General features: G+C 49.3%; 2 long non-coding RNA genes across 2 annotated transcripts; one reads left to right on the top strand and one right to left on the bottom strand.

Moving 5' to 3' along the window:
• Nucleotides 1-666: 666 nt before the first annotated feature.
• On the bottom strand, nt 667-8,135 carry LOC140693536 (uncharacterized). Its single transcript, XR_012069302.1, has 8 exons — nt 7,867-8,135; nt 7,437-7,557; nt 6,973-7,171; nt 5,281-5,397; nt 4,687-4,861; nt 4,483-4,564; nt 1,161-1,247; nt 667-826 (listed from the first exon to the last, which is right to left on the bottom strand). It is a non-coding gene; the product is annotated as an uncharacterized lncRNA (long non-coding RNA).
• A 1,835-nt stretch (nt 8,136-9,970) lies between these two features.
• On the top strand, nt 9,971-12,001 carry LOC140693210 (uncharacterized). The gene is made up of 3 exons (XR_012068925.1): nt 9,971-10,098; nt 11,488-11,738; nt 11,886-12,001. It is a non-coding gene; the product is annotated as an uncharacterized lncRNA (long non-coding RNA).
• Nucleotides 12,002-14,645: the final 2,644 nt, after the last annotated feature.

Below are 14,645 nucleotides of genomic sequence, written 5' to 3'. Positions count from 1 at the left end.
GACCCTCTGCTGGTCCGAGAAGGACTCGCTCCTCTGGCCACAACTCATGGGTTGGACAGCAGATCCAGAGGTGACAGAGCATCTTTCCTGGGAATTTGGAACTGACACATAGAAATCAAGTTCACTCATCTGGAGTTTGGCGGAGGGGAGGGGCGGTGGTTGGAAATCAAATGAAACCAGAGCATGAGAGACACTTAGAAGTGAAAGAGCGAGAGACAGAGAGACTGAGCTTGTGAGAGCAAATAGTCAGAAAGAAGGCAAACAATCAGGGGACAGAGGAATTCCAGCTCCTGACTGTCTAGTCTGTCCCAGCCCAACAATGACCCCGTGAGATTTTTAATAACATTCCAGTTTTGCAGATTAGGAAACAGGCTGAAAGAGGTGGGGGCTGGGTTTGGGTGCACAGTTAATTCAATTGCCACTGGACCCCACACTTCCCATTGCCTGAAGGCACCCTAATCCTCACTGGGACCCCTGTGGTCCCCTGACAGCCCAGCACCCTGATCAAAGGGACCCTGCGGGAGTGGGAACCCCTCTTGAGTGTGGAGAGTTCCCTGCCCCGAGATGCCATGCATCAGCAAGCTCCCGCTCACCCCAGGTTAACATCAGCCCAGCTGTACAGTCTCCCAACCCGCTTCCCTCCCTGCCAGGCACCCCCAACCTTACCACCGAGTGTACTGCAGGAATTCAGGCACAGGGATGCCCAAATCAACACGAGCCCACCGGCTATAGAAACAGCAGACTCCCAGCCCCACCTGGGTTGTGAGGGGACAGAAGGTGTCCTCAACTTTCATGTGTCTAAAACAATCTTCTTCAGCTGGAGGTTCTGGAGAAAAATAAAAGGTCCAAAACATAGTTCGGTGAGGAATTCCTCCAAGGACCTGACTCCAGTGTCTACAACCATGTGTACCTACCCCCGGAATTGGGGTGAAGGTGGATTATTGATCAGCACAACCCCTGGTGGCCCAGCTCCTTGGCTTGGCTGCCCAGAGGGGGCTGGGGGAATGGGTAAGGCCAGGGCACTCAGGAAAAGCACAGAGGACCTGAGCTCTCCCTTCTGCACTCGTAAACCCTTCCCCAAATCTCAAGGCATTGGACAGAGATCCGCCACAATAATGAGATGCTCCCATCTCTTCACTCACTCCTGTCGGTTCACTTACATGCTGAGCATCCACTGGGTCCCAGGACAAGACACATAGGATGGCTGATGGGACAGGCTTGGTCCTTCCCCCTGGAACCTGTTCAATCTGATCAAAGAATGATCACTCATAAAGAGTTTCTCAAAATTATACAGAGACCAAAGACCAACTGCAGAGTGAACCAAATTTAAAAATATATATGAAGATCCCCCAGTCTCCCCGCCTAAGGTTAACAGCATAAAGCAAAAAATTCTTGCCTTTAATCACCAGGGAAGTTGTCACCCCCTCTCAGGTGGAAAGGAGAGTTATTCTTTGAGCACGTCACAGAAGTGCTCCATCGGATTGGACCAGGGCATCTACATTCATTCAGCAAATGTGTATAAGCTCCTACTACATACGGGAATCTCCTAACTAGACCGTTCCCAAGGCTCTCGGGCTTTATCAGTCAACAAAATAGACATGACTCCCCGTCACTGGGGGCTCAGAATTTTAGCAGAGGAAACAGGCAGCATGTTGGGGTAGCAAGAGTTTGGATAAATTTTTAAAAAAGAGTGATATGAGCAAACTCGGGTGATGGCGGTGGGGTGGGAGGCAGGCAGGAGAGAATAAGGCAATCCTGGCAGATCTCACGGAGTAATGAACTTGAAGCAGAATAGATCCGGAGGAAGAAGGAAGAGCCGGAGCCAGAGGCCCCCAGAGTGAGAGGGAGAGTGTGGGCAGAGAGGCAGAGCACGCCGGGTCCTGAGGCCTTTGTGACGACTTTGGCTCCTAATGACATGGTGACCCGTTTAGTGAGTTTTGAGGGGAGGGGTGATGTAGTCCAACTTATGCTTTTGTGTTTGTGTTTTTTGGGGGGAAGTAATTTATTTATTTTAATGAAATGTGCTGGTGATTGAACCCAGGATCTCAAGCATGCTAAGCATGCGCCCTACCACTGAGCAACACCCACCACCCCCAATGTATGTTTTTACAGGCTCCCTCTGACTCTGTTTGGATGAGAGATTGTAGGAAAGCAAAGATGGAAACAGAAGGCTATTGGTATCCAGGAAAGGCTGAAGGTGGCTCTTAGGAGGGCGGGGAGCAGAGAGCAGGTATTTAATTAAGACAGAATATCCAGAATTTTCTAACAAGCTGGATTTGCTGTCTGTGAGTGTAAAAGAAAGAGAGAGAAAGGACATGGTTCCAACATCTGGGCCTGGACAATGGGAGGGATGTCCTCTCCGGATGGGAAAGGGGATGGGAAAAGGTGGGGCTGAGCAGGTGGAAAGGGGCTGGTATCAGCTCAGTTCTTCAATGTCATGGTTAAGGGGTGTGTTACATATTGCCACAGAAGTGCCTAATAGGTAGAGGAATCTGTTTTCTTTTTCTTTTTAACATTTAAAAAATATAATTAAACATATTAATTGTATTATGTGAATGATTTGGGAATTTTGTTTCATGCCAAGTTATATGTTATATATAGCCAAATGGAGCATATATCAAAAAGGGGAGAAATGAGGGCTTTCACATAAACTGACTGTCCGTAACGTAGGTAAAATTTCAATAAAACCAGTCTTCAGGGCAAAAACCTCATCTCGGTGTTACATAAAAATAAATGAAAAACGACTATGTTGATGTACCATTATTTCATGTTACATAATAGCCCCAAACTAACAGTGTTTAACTATGAGGCTTGTAGAAATACTATTCACTTTATTCACATAAATACAGAAGTGCAGAAATGTTCTAAGGTAGAATTAGCATCTTAGTGGAAATAATACATATTTGAGCATTTTACATGATATATATGTACTGATTCAAAATTTGGAAAAGTAATTTCATAGTAGAACATATGTATGAATGTGAAAGCAAGATGAATGAAAGGAAAAGAATGTGATGTGAGTCTCAGGGATAAAGGCTCAGATGGAAAGGGGAAATCAGGGAATTTTGGAGAAATTGAGAAATTGATGGCATGCCAATTTCCAAGGCTGGGTTGCTTCCACCAAAGGAATAGCAGAGAGAGAGAGGAGAGGCCCAGGAACCCACCCTGGGGAACACCCACAGTATATGTTTGGAAAAAACAGGAGACATTGGCAAAGGACCAGCCAGCAGGCCAAAAGCAGAAACAGACAGAGAGATGGGCTGGAGGTTGAGTGAAGCAGGAACACGGGGTAGGAGGGATGGAAGAGCTGGGTCAAATGCTGCCGAGGGGCCAAGCATGATGAGGAGTCAAAATTGACCACTATATTTAGCAACATGGGGTCACTGATGGCCTTGACAGGGCAGTTTCCATAGAGCGAGGGATCAGGCGAAAAGCCAGAATGGTTGTAAAAGGGGATGGCTCAAGAGAAGATGCAGACAGTGAGTTTAAACAACTCCTTAAAGATTTGCTGCAAAGACACAGGGTGGCAATTGGTGGGGGTGAATTAGGGTCAAGGAGTGCTGTTGGTTTAAGAGGATGGACGTTTATATACTGATGGTGCCAACTAGCAGGAGAACAAAATAGATGAGGCAGTGAAAGAGAGGATGGTTTTGGGAGTGACAACCCAGAGAAGATGGGAGGGATGGGGCCTCGGGGACTTTTGGAGGAACTGGCTTTCGATGCCACTTTTAATAAGCGGTGGGGCACCGAGAGTGAGGTCACAGACATCAGAAGGCGAGCGGATGTGCTGGGAGTTGCTTGTGAAATTTCTCTTCTGTTGGCTTGTTTGCTTGTTCAAAGTAGAAAACTAACCTTACCAGCTGAGGAACAAGGAGGAAGAAAGAGTTACTGGAGCCATGAGCAGAAGATAAGAAAGAGCCTTCCAGGGAGAATGGGACAGTAAAAAGGGCAGGGGGAGGCGGGGGAGTGCGCTCCCAGAAAGTTACATTTTCTCTTTGACGTCCCCAAATGTGTGACGTGTTATTACCCTTCCTGCTGTCTACAAAATAAAAATTAATTATGGTTCAGAGGAAATGCTATTTCATTCTAAGAGGCTGCCTGTTTCTCAGGAATGGTCATCTTAAACTGCAAATATTACAAACAATGTTGAAAAGATGAACCTGTGTACCTAAAATCCCCTATTTTCTATTAATCTGTTTACTACTTAGTTCCCCTATCAATAACACATAACAAATACTGCCATGATGGAGGTACACCGATGCTTAAAAGGAAATGAGATCTGTATCCTTTTGCTAAATTCCATGGCTTCCTTAATATGCAGTTCCACTTGGAATTTAGGAATGTCTGGTATAAGAAGTGAGAAACAGTTTGAGAAAATCCCGGCTCAGAATTATACATCACAACCACATCTCACAAGTATATACAGCCGTAAAAAAGTTTAAAAGCAAAACTCCGTAACTACTCTTAAAGACCTTTGCAAACCTGGGCCTGCCAAGATGTTTCCAAACTGGAAAGGAACTCCAATCTCTTGCCTGGTACCGGACCAGAGGCTGGCCAGCCTTTTCTGTAAAAGCAAGAGAGTAAATATTTTCAGATCATTTTGCAGATCATTTTGTTGTAACCATGCAGGTAGGCAATAAGAAAGCTAAGAGCACTGGGAGATAGGAAACAAACGGGCATGCCCACACTCTCCCTTCCACTCAGGGCAGCTTCTCTGTGGTGGGGAGCTTTGCCACAATCACTTGCTTCTTTTTTCCATTGGTTTCTTTGTTTCCACCTTACTGCTCGAGCTCAGAACTTCAGGTGGGCCTGGTCCTTCAGCATCCATGCAGAGAAGGCTGAGCGGGGTTGGGAACCCCACCTGATGGAGAAGAGAGATTACTGGGAGGGACATTGTGGAGGCCACCATGACACGAGACAATCACACCTTCCGGGGTGAAAGGGAACGAAGACAAGGGAAGGACACAGTAGTGGGACCCCTAGGTCGCCTGCCAGGCTTGTTCTCCCTCCACGGCAACCATGGGGGCCTGGGGGGTGTTGGGCTTCAGCTACGGTGATTAGGATGAAGGGACTCAATATAAAGGACCCTCCAACTCCTCACTAGGTTCCAAACGCAGCCCCTCTAAGTCCACCCTCTGAGTTTCTGGAACTCTGCTGGAAGAATACATGAGCAGGCCAGAACCAGAGCCCAAGCCAAACATGACAGGGGTCTCGTGGGGCTGTAACCCCATGCTCAGTGGTCGGGGACTCCTTGCAAATCTGCAGAAATCCCTGTTCCACCTCATTCCTGGGAGAAACCCCAGATCTCCTCCTGCTCTGTCTGTTCTTCTCTTGAGGCTATTGTCCTGGAGGGATGCTGAGTCCTTGAACCTGGTCCTCCAAACGTACATAAGCAGCCTGTTCAATAAAACAAATTATGCACTTTTTCACATTTGCCAGTTTTTTGATTCCAGAAAGGCTGTGGGACTCATTCTCACAGTCTCCTGTGCCCCCACCACATGGTGGCCCTCTGCTCATGTAAACACGATTTCCCACAACTGCACCCTGCCTCCCAGCTTGTCAGAGGGGAGTGTCCCACAAAGACACAGGTGTTTGTGAGGATCCTGTCCCCCAGCAGAAAACCTGCTCCTGGAGCCACGGTCAGGGATCTGGCCTCCTAAGCCGCTCAGCTCTAATTCAAAGCCTAAAGTGGGGGCCCCGAACATTGCTGAATGACTTTCTGAATCACCTGGACTGGAGGGGACTGATTTTCTTTCCAGGAATGGAGGTAGCGCAGCCTCCATTTTCAGGGCTGACCTTGACGATGGATCTAGTTCCCCCGACTGCAACACAGGAAGGAGTGGCCCTTCCATCCCACAGGTTGGAGACCCAACCCAAGGGAGTACTGAAGCAGTGCATTGCTGCCAGGTCCAGCATCCCTGCAGAGTGGCCTCTGCCCTTGAATGACCCCCTTCCCAGGGCCTTTCTTGCCCGGACACCACCACACCCCAGGCTGTGCCAGAGCTCTGGGGCTCTGCGTGTCCAGGGCACACAGGTGGCACCTGAGCCAGGTGTCCCCTGGGCCTCAAGGGAGAGAGGTCTGCTTCTGCATCAGGGGAAGGTGACCCCACAAGGCTGGCAGGACACTCTCAATATGGACCTCCAGGAGCCCTGGGAGCAGTTTCCCTGCAGGTGTTAAGAGCCATCATCAGGAGGGCAGGCCCCTCTTTGTGCAGACCATCCAGCAGTGCTGGGCCCACGTGCTGACCTCAGAAATCTACATGCCCCCAGGATACCCCAGGCAACCTCACAACTTCGTCACTTGGTGACCTGGGTACCACGAGCTCCTTGGCCATCCCATGAGGGTGGTCCTTGCAGGCATGGTCTCCAGGTTCTCCTGTTGAGAAATCCCCCTGGGTTTCTGTGGTCACAGAGCAGACACCAGAAGATTCTAGTCCTGCAGTGACCCCCACAGCAGTCAGCTCCCCTGTGCATGTCCAGGGACAAATGACAGCAATTTATTGCCAGGAACCGTGATTCCATACTAAGTTCAGGATCCTGGTAACTCATTCTGCACCCCAAAAAGCTTCCATGAGAAATGTGTGTATTGGGATGTCTGTGCCCCTAGAAGAGCTGTTCCTGAGGGTTCCTGGGACCCTCCAGCCCCTCTCAAGGTTCTCAGATCCTGGGTCTAAATTTCTATCTGCCTCTTTTGGTGTACGGCCACCTGTGTCTCGTGGTCACGGGTCACTTTATTGCATGACTTGGCATGTTCTTAGTGCTCGTCCTCCACCCCTGCACTAGACTCCCAAGATGTTCCCACTGACCCTTGGCTCCCTGGGTGGCTCAGGGGGCCCTAAGTCTGCACCCTTCACTCTCCTCCTCTACCCCCACCTCTGGGGCCACCCCTAGGTGGACTTGGAGGTGTTTGTAAATGAGTCTTACACAAGGACATATCTGGACAAAGCAGGACCCCACCCCCGGAAAACTCACCTGCTCCCTTCTCAGAAGAGGACCCCACAGCCCCACATTGCCTCCCAGGGGTCTACTCAGGACACAGTCCCCCAGTTCTGGGCAAGGTGTCTCCCTGGAATCCTTGCTTCCAGGAAGAGTCTCTCTGTCCTTCTTCAGAGTTTAGAGGTGTTCCCATGTCCCTGACCACCAAGATGCCCAGCACAGTCCCTTCAGTGACCTGGAGAGACAAGGAACTTATGTGGCCACAGGTCTCACAGGACACACCTGCTGGGACCCCAGGCTAAAGGGCTGTCCTTCTGCCTTCTCAGGTGTGGCTCCCGTGGTATCTTTTTGCAGGGGGCCCAAACGGGGAGTGTGGCCCAAAGCAGTTCATGGGGCTCTCTGGGCAGGGAAGACTTGGGCCAGGTGGCCTTGCCTGGTTTCCCTGCTGGGCCACTCTGAAAACCCCCGCTCCTCTGGCTGTGGCTGGAGGCCCCTCAAACCTCAGGGCGGGGCTCTTTCTCTCAGCCTCCACTGACTCCAAAGCCACGCTGGTGCTGGCGAGGGGAAAGAGCTTTCTTGCCTTCTTTTGGCCAAGTTGCCACAGGTGGATGCTGCGGGGAGCTGGAGAGAGAGGTAGCACTTGCTCAGATGTGAGTGGTTAAGCAATTTGACACCCTGTCAACTAGCCTTAAACATTGGAATGAGGTCTTTCCCGGTAAAGCTGGAAGTTACTTTCAGTAACTTGTCTAAAGATTTCTTTTTTTTTTCTTTTCCACTTAAAGACTCATAAAACCTCTCCCAGGTCATTCCTGGTATGGACCATTATCCAGGGATCAATCAGGAAATGCAGGAGGAGAGGGGTGGGGGTGGGGGAGAGGGGAGGTTAGATCAGAGCCCACGGAGAGGAGATGCCCCTCCCAGGAGCCTCACACTGGGCAGTGGCTTCTGGCATCCAGCTCTCCTGTTCTCAGGCCCATTCCATCTGCGGGGTTTTCCAAAAACATAATGGTGGAAGGGCCATGGAGGACACCTAGAACTTCCAGAATAGACAGGGGGAGCAGAGTTACCATGCTGGCCCTGGGTTTGGAGACAGACCTGCAGTGGAGACCACAGGCTTCTGAGAAGCCAGTTTCGAAATAAAGGCAGTATGCACTGGAATACCCGGCTCGAGAGAGTGCTTCATCATAGACATGTAATTTACATAGTTCTCACCACTAAATTCTGTGTTCCCAACACGCTACATGAATGACGGCTTCAACACACATTCATTTCTGAGATGTGAAAAAGTGTAGAGCCGCTCTTTCATCCTGCATAATGGGCATGGCTACACTTAAGAACACTTACCAAGATTTCTCAGCAAGAGCCAATTTCGAAATAAAGGCAGTTTGTGCAGGAAAACCCTGTTGGAGTGAGGGCTTCCCCATACACATGTAAGTTATAGAGTTCCCCTCACCATGAAACGCTGTTCCCAACATGCTACATGCATGAAGGCTTCGACACACATTCAGTTCTAAGCTGTTAGCATGTGGAGAGCCGCTCTTTCATTCAGCACAAAAGGCATGGTTACACCCAGGAAGATTTACCCAGATTTCTCAGCTGCTTCCTTCAGCCAGATTCAAAATAAAGGCAGTTTGTGCTGGGAAAGCCTGTTGGAGCGTGTTCAGAGCTGTTTCGGGCTCTGTCCCAGCTGGAGGGTGCAAAGCCCAACCTCCAGAAAGAGGGACCAGGACCCCACCCGCCAGGTGGTGTTGCCTTTGTAGGGGAACAGTGATCTTTGGGTAAGATATATTGCGGCTCTCTCTAAAAACTGCTTTGACTTAAGTTTGCATCCTAGTCACCAGTTCCAGGACAACAGAAAAGGCATACCCTACATCCCTTTGCACTCAACTCTTCCCAAAAGAGCAAATATTTGTCCATGAAAATACCAGCTGCTCTTCTAAGGCCCACTAAATACCCAGCAGTGTGGGCGGTGCACTCTTGATCAGGGACAGGTGGAGAGGGAACAGCGGTCCTCCAGCAGGCTTGGCCTGGTGTGGCAGCTGCGCTGTGGGTGCTTGGTGGGGAGGGAATGCAGGGAATCCTGTTTGAGGGGCCTCTGTGCACGCCTGCATTATAGTCTGAGGTTTCATACAAAGGCTCCAGGCATCCTAACTGGTCAGATACAGCCCCCACCCTTGGGCTGGAACCACCAGGAGATAAGTACCTGTAACAGGGACGGTGCCTGGTGTGGGGAGAGGTCATGGGACCCTCCGGGGGCAGGGGCGGTGGTGCTGGGGAAGGCAGGGGATGCAGTGAAGGGTGGAGGGAGCAGGGTCCTTTGCTTGGGGGTGCGAGTTCTTTGGGAGACCACAGGGAATGGCACACATCATCCCCACCCTATACCCCAAATTCCTAGCCCCGCCAACACAGGGGCTGCTCTGCACCCTCTCAACGTGGCTCTCCTGTAAGACCGCACCCAACCAGGCATCTGGCACCCTGCCCTACCTCCCCTCTTGGGACAGATCCCGTCTTCTTGGAAACTGCCTAGCAGCGCGTATTCAAGGCCGGCAGCCGGCCTGGCGGATCTGCACTTCAGGTGCCCTACCTGGCCAGCCGTGCCTGCCTGGGCTCAGTCCTCTATCTTGCCCACCGGTAGCCTGGGTCCACTTCCGGTGCAAGCGGAGGCCGCGGAGCCCAGGCTGAGCCCCGCACAAGGACAGGTGAGGGTGCCCCCACCCCGCCGCCCCGCCGCCCCGCCGCCCCGCCCACTGTTGGCAGCATTGCCCCAGCCTCCGGCCGGTGCCACCTGCAGCTGAGGACCTCCGCGCGGCCCCGCCCGCCCCGGCCCCACCCAGCTGCCCCATAAGCCTCCCCCCACCCCCGTCCTGGCCGCGCCCTTGCTCCCATTGGCTCCGAAAGTTCTGCTCTCGCACGTCTAGCCTCGGGAGGACGCAGACGCAAGCGCTAGGGGAGGGCCCCGCGGCGTTGCCATGGATAAAGACGCCGCGCTCCTCGCGGGCTGGCGTGCGCTTCTGGGGCAGGCAGCGGGCTCCGGAAGTGTGCAGCTGCCCGGGACCTTGGCGGTGTTTGCTGCTGGGGATGGCGGCTTGCTTGGCCGGGCCACTAGTTCTGGCCGCGTCAGTCGGCGGCCGACATCCTTTCTGGGGCGGCGTCTCACAGACGGTAAACGTACGGCAGCGCCGTTGGCGGGGCCAGTGGACATGGACCGGGGTGGGATCCGGGTTGGTGTGGCGGCCGGGGAGGGCTGTGGTGCCGGGGAGCGGGTTGGGGCGGGGGGTCAGGGCTGGGGCACAGCCTCCGGCTTTCCTCCCCCTCGGGCTCTGGGGCTTGGACCGCGACTCCGGGTAGCCCTGCGTGGCCGCGGCCTCCCAGAACCCCTGGGAAGGGCAGGTGGAGGACCCGTCTTTTATGAAGCGGGGCCTTACCCGCGTTTTGAAGAGCCCCAGAATCAGATGTTGGAATAGGGTGGTTTATCAGCCTTGTATATCAGCAGGGAAATTTCAGTTCCATCCAGATGTTGGCTCCTTCGCTAAAACTCAGGAATAAGACAAGGGTCAGTGTCAATTAGCAGTTATCTAGGGCTTGACTCAAAATAGACTGTGCGGGGTGTAGAGATGGTAGATGGGCCCTCCCTTTCAAGGTTGGTAGTCTTCTGGGATTAGAGGCCTCAGTTGAGGATTACATCCTCATCTGCAGTAATGGAGGTTGTGGGAAACATTAACACAGAGAAGGGAGGGGTGTTGCTGCGGTAACTCATTAAAGAAGCCAGGACACTTGCCTGGCTCTTGTGTAGGAGAGTCTCGCCTAGGGTAGGGCAGCAGTTATCAAAGTGAGTCCGAGGCCCCTGAGATGCAAGACTATTTTCGTAGGAACGCCGGGAAGTCACCTGCCTTTTGCACACTCTTGCACTCCCGAGTTTCCTGTGGGGTTTTCCAGGGAAAACCTAGTCTGTGATATCACAAAACAGGTAATGTAGAGGCAGATAGAATTAAGCTCTCACCAGTCCAAAAGAGATTCTCAGAAATTAAAATCACTGCTATTCCTCTCATTAATGATTTTTGTTTAGAAAAATATACTTATTTTTTGCTTAAGAGTATTAATGGTATCATGTAGTAGGTTGTTATTATTTTTAAGTGAACTCATAAGCATTTTTTAAAGTTCTTATTTAACTTCTAACACAGGAACTATTGATAGATTTAACCCACATAAACAGCAGCCTTTTGAAGTCCTCAATATTTAAGAGTGTACAGGGGTCTTTAGGCCAAGAAGTTTGAGATTCCCTGGAGAACGGGTGCTCAGGTACTAGTCAGGTGCTTAGCGTTGATAGACAGTTGCCAAGATGTCTTCTGCATGTGCTCCCAGACTCGAAATAATTGGCCACACAGAGATCGGTGGGCAGTGCCTCCACTATACAAACCAGAAGCTGCTGAACGTGTCTTGAGTCTAGGCCATGTGCTGTGCAGAGATTCCCATTGTATCTGTTCTATCTAAGCCGGGATTCCTGTGCAGAGACCTGGCTCTGAAGACCCGCTCTCCTTTGCTCCCTGCCAGGTACCTTCTGTGTTATGTCAACCCTCCGGAGGGCTTCAGCCTCCGTAGGGGCGTCTGTATCCACATCGCCTTCCTCCTGAAGACCCTGCTGAAAATGGAAGAGTCGGTGCTGGTGATACCCCCTTGGGGCCGCCTCTACCATTAGCAGAGCCTGGACATCCACCAGGTCCGGATTCCCTGGTCTGACTTTTTTGATCTCTCAAGTCTCAACAGAAACATCCCTGACAATGAGTACGAACAGTTCATTGCAGGTGAGATGGTGATCGTTTAACTGGGGCCAGACGGTTTTTGTTCTGGTTCCGATGTGAACATCGGGCCGTCTTGCTTCGGGTTTGTCAGTCTGCTTAGGGGCCGTGCTCATGTTTCCTGCACTGCAGGTGAATTTGGTCTTTCCACAGTTTTTCTCAGGAAATATATCTGAAGTGTATGAGCTCTGTGTTCCCTCCCCTCTGAAAACCCTGGCCTTCTGGTGAGATGGAGCGGTGACAAGGAGGCCACTGCCACAGAGGCCTTGTCCCAGCAGGACTCGCTCCCTGGGCAGTAAGAGCCATTCTTACCTGAAGGAAACCACGATGTATGTGTACCATGGGCCACGTGCTGGAGAAGGTATGTAACCTCTCATTCAGTATAATTTGGTCCTGCTCAAGCTTCCCATTTTACTTTTTGTAGGAGGTAAGATTTGAAGATTTTCTTTGAATACAGCTATTTAGAGCTTATCTTTTTTTTAATTGAAATGTGGTTGATTTACAATGTTTAGTTAGTTTCAGATATACAGCTGTTTTGTTAGTTTCAGGTATACAGCATAGTGATTCAGTTGTACATATACATAGTCTATTCTTTTTCAGGTTCTTTTCCATTATAGGTTGCAAGATACTGAACATTTTCCCCTGTGTTCTACAGTGAATCCTTGCTGTTTGTCTGTTTTACATATAGTAGTTTGTAATTGTTAATCCCAAACTCCTAAGTTTGTTTCCTAAGTCTGTGAGTCTGTTTTTGTTTTGTAAATAAGTTTATTTGTATCTTTTTTAAAAATTCCACATATAAGTGGTATCATATGTTACTTGTCTTTCTCTGTCTGAGTTATTTCACTTTAGTGTGATAATCTCCAAGTCCATCCATGTTGCTGTAAATGGCATTATTTCCTTCTTTGTTACAACTGTGTAATATTCTTTTATATCTAAATACTACATCTTTATCCAGTCATTTGTCAGTGGGCGTTTAGGTTGCTTCTATGTCTTGGTCATTGAAAACAATGCTGCTGTGAACATTGGGGTGCAGGTATATTTTGAAATTAAGGTTCCCTCTGGATATATGCCCAGGAGTGGGATTGCTGGATCAAATGATGTCTTTTTTTAGTCTTTTGTGGTATCTCCATATTGTTTTCCACATTGGCTTCACCAAACTACATTCCCAGCAATAATGTAGGAGGGTTCCCTTTTCTCCAAGCCTCTCCAGCATCTATGGTGAGTGGATGTTTGAATGGTGGCCATTCTGAGTAGTGTGAGATGATAACTTATTGTAGTTTTGATTTGCATTTCTAAGATAATTAGCGATATTGTGCCTTTTTTTCATATGCCTATTGGCCATTTGTATATCTTCATTGGAGAATTGCTTGTTTAGTTGTTCTGCCCATTTTTGGATTGGGTTGTTTATTTTTTTTTCTTATTAAGTTGTATGAACTATTTTTATAGTCTACAAGTTAAGCCATGTTCAGTCTCATCTTTTGCAAATATTTTCTCACATTCCATAGGTTGTCTTTTCATTTTGCTTATGGTTTCTATTGCTTTGAAATAGCTGATAGGTGTAACTAGGTCCCATTTGTTTATTTTGGCTTTTATTTTCTGTTGCTTGGGTGGATTGCCCTAGGAAAACACTGCTGAGATATATGTCAAATAAGGTTTTGCCTATGTTTTCTTCTGAGAGTTTTTTAGCGTCTTGTCTAATGTTTAAGTCTTTAGGCCATTTAGAGTTTGTTTCTTTTTTGGTTTTTTTTTTTTCAACTCTATTATATGCTTTCGATTTGTGGTTACCCTATTTTTCAAGTATATCAACCCATTATCATATCTATTTCCTTTAGACTGATAATCACGTAGGCTCCAACACATCCTAAGAATAATGAGAAAAAGGAAAAAGAAAGAGAAAAAAATCTATCTTTTCTTGCTACCATCTCCCTTTCCCACCTTTTTGTATTTTGATATACTTTTTCTTTTTTACATCTTCATGTTTATTGTCTTGTAACTCGTTATTTCATTTCCAATGATGGTTTTCCCATTTCTATAGCATCCTGCTTCCTTTCTGTTTAGAGTAGAACCTTTTAATGTCTCTGTTTGGTTCCATAATGCTGAATTATCTCCCTAACCCCCTCCACCCTGAGCCTCTGAATACTCAGTACAGGGAAGCCAAACCATCCTAGCCTTCATCAGTCTTGGGATGCAATCTTCAGAGTGGGAAAGAAGAATCATTGAAAAATAATATTCTGTTTGTTGCTTTCTACCCTTGCCCAGAGAGTGAGAATCACCTCTGAAGGCGGAGGAAGAAAGATGGGGGCATGGGGCACAAAGTCTTTTCTCCTTTTGCTACTGAAAAAATGATTTCTTTTGTAATTAGTGATGATGCTCTTTAAATTGGTAAGATCGAGATTCCACAGCTTCAGCGCCTGTGAATAACCAGCTGGGAGAAAGCTCTCCAGGGCCCCTGCAGTGGGAAAGGCAGCCCCTCTGAGCACCTGTTGTTCTGTATTCTTCCGGCCTCCACACAGTTTCGCTAGGCACTGTGCAGGACGATGCAGTTCCCCAAGGTGGAGGACTGGGAGACCCCTGCTTGGTGGCAAGCCACAGGAGCCCACACTTGAAGGACAAAATGAAGAGTAGTGGGGCGGGCATAGGAACAGAGGATGGTTGAGACCCAGGATAGTTTCCTGGAGGCCAGCAGGTGAGACTGGCGGGGCAGATGGGGCCCTGGTGCATGGGCAGTCCTTGAGGGATCTGAAGCAAAGATATGAACCAAGATACTGGATTCGTGTGGGGGTAAATCGCCCCCTGGAGGCCACGTGGCAGTGCAGCGAGCCCAGGAGGAGAGGGCATTTCCCCAAAGTTGGGTTGACAGATCACAACCAACTCACTGGGAACCGAGAGGTACAGAGATATTGTTAACTTTTT

This window comes from Vicugna pacos, unplaced genomic scaffold (assembly GCF_048564905.1).
Source record: "Vicugna pacos unplaced genomic scaffold, VicPac4 scaffold_19, whole genome shotgun sequence".
NCBI classification, from domain to species: Eukaryota; Metazoa; Chordata; class Mammalia; order Artiodactyla; family Camelidae; genus Vicugna; species Vicugna pacos.
This window is presented reverse-complemented; position numbering and strand designations above follow the sequence as displayed.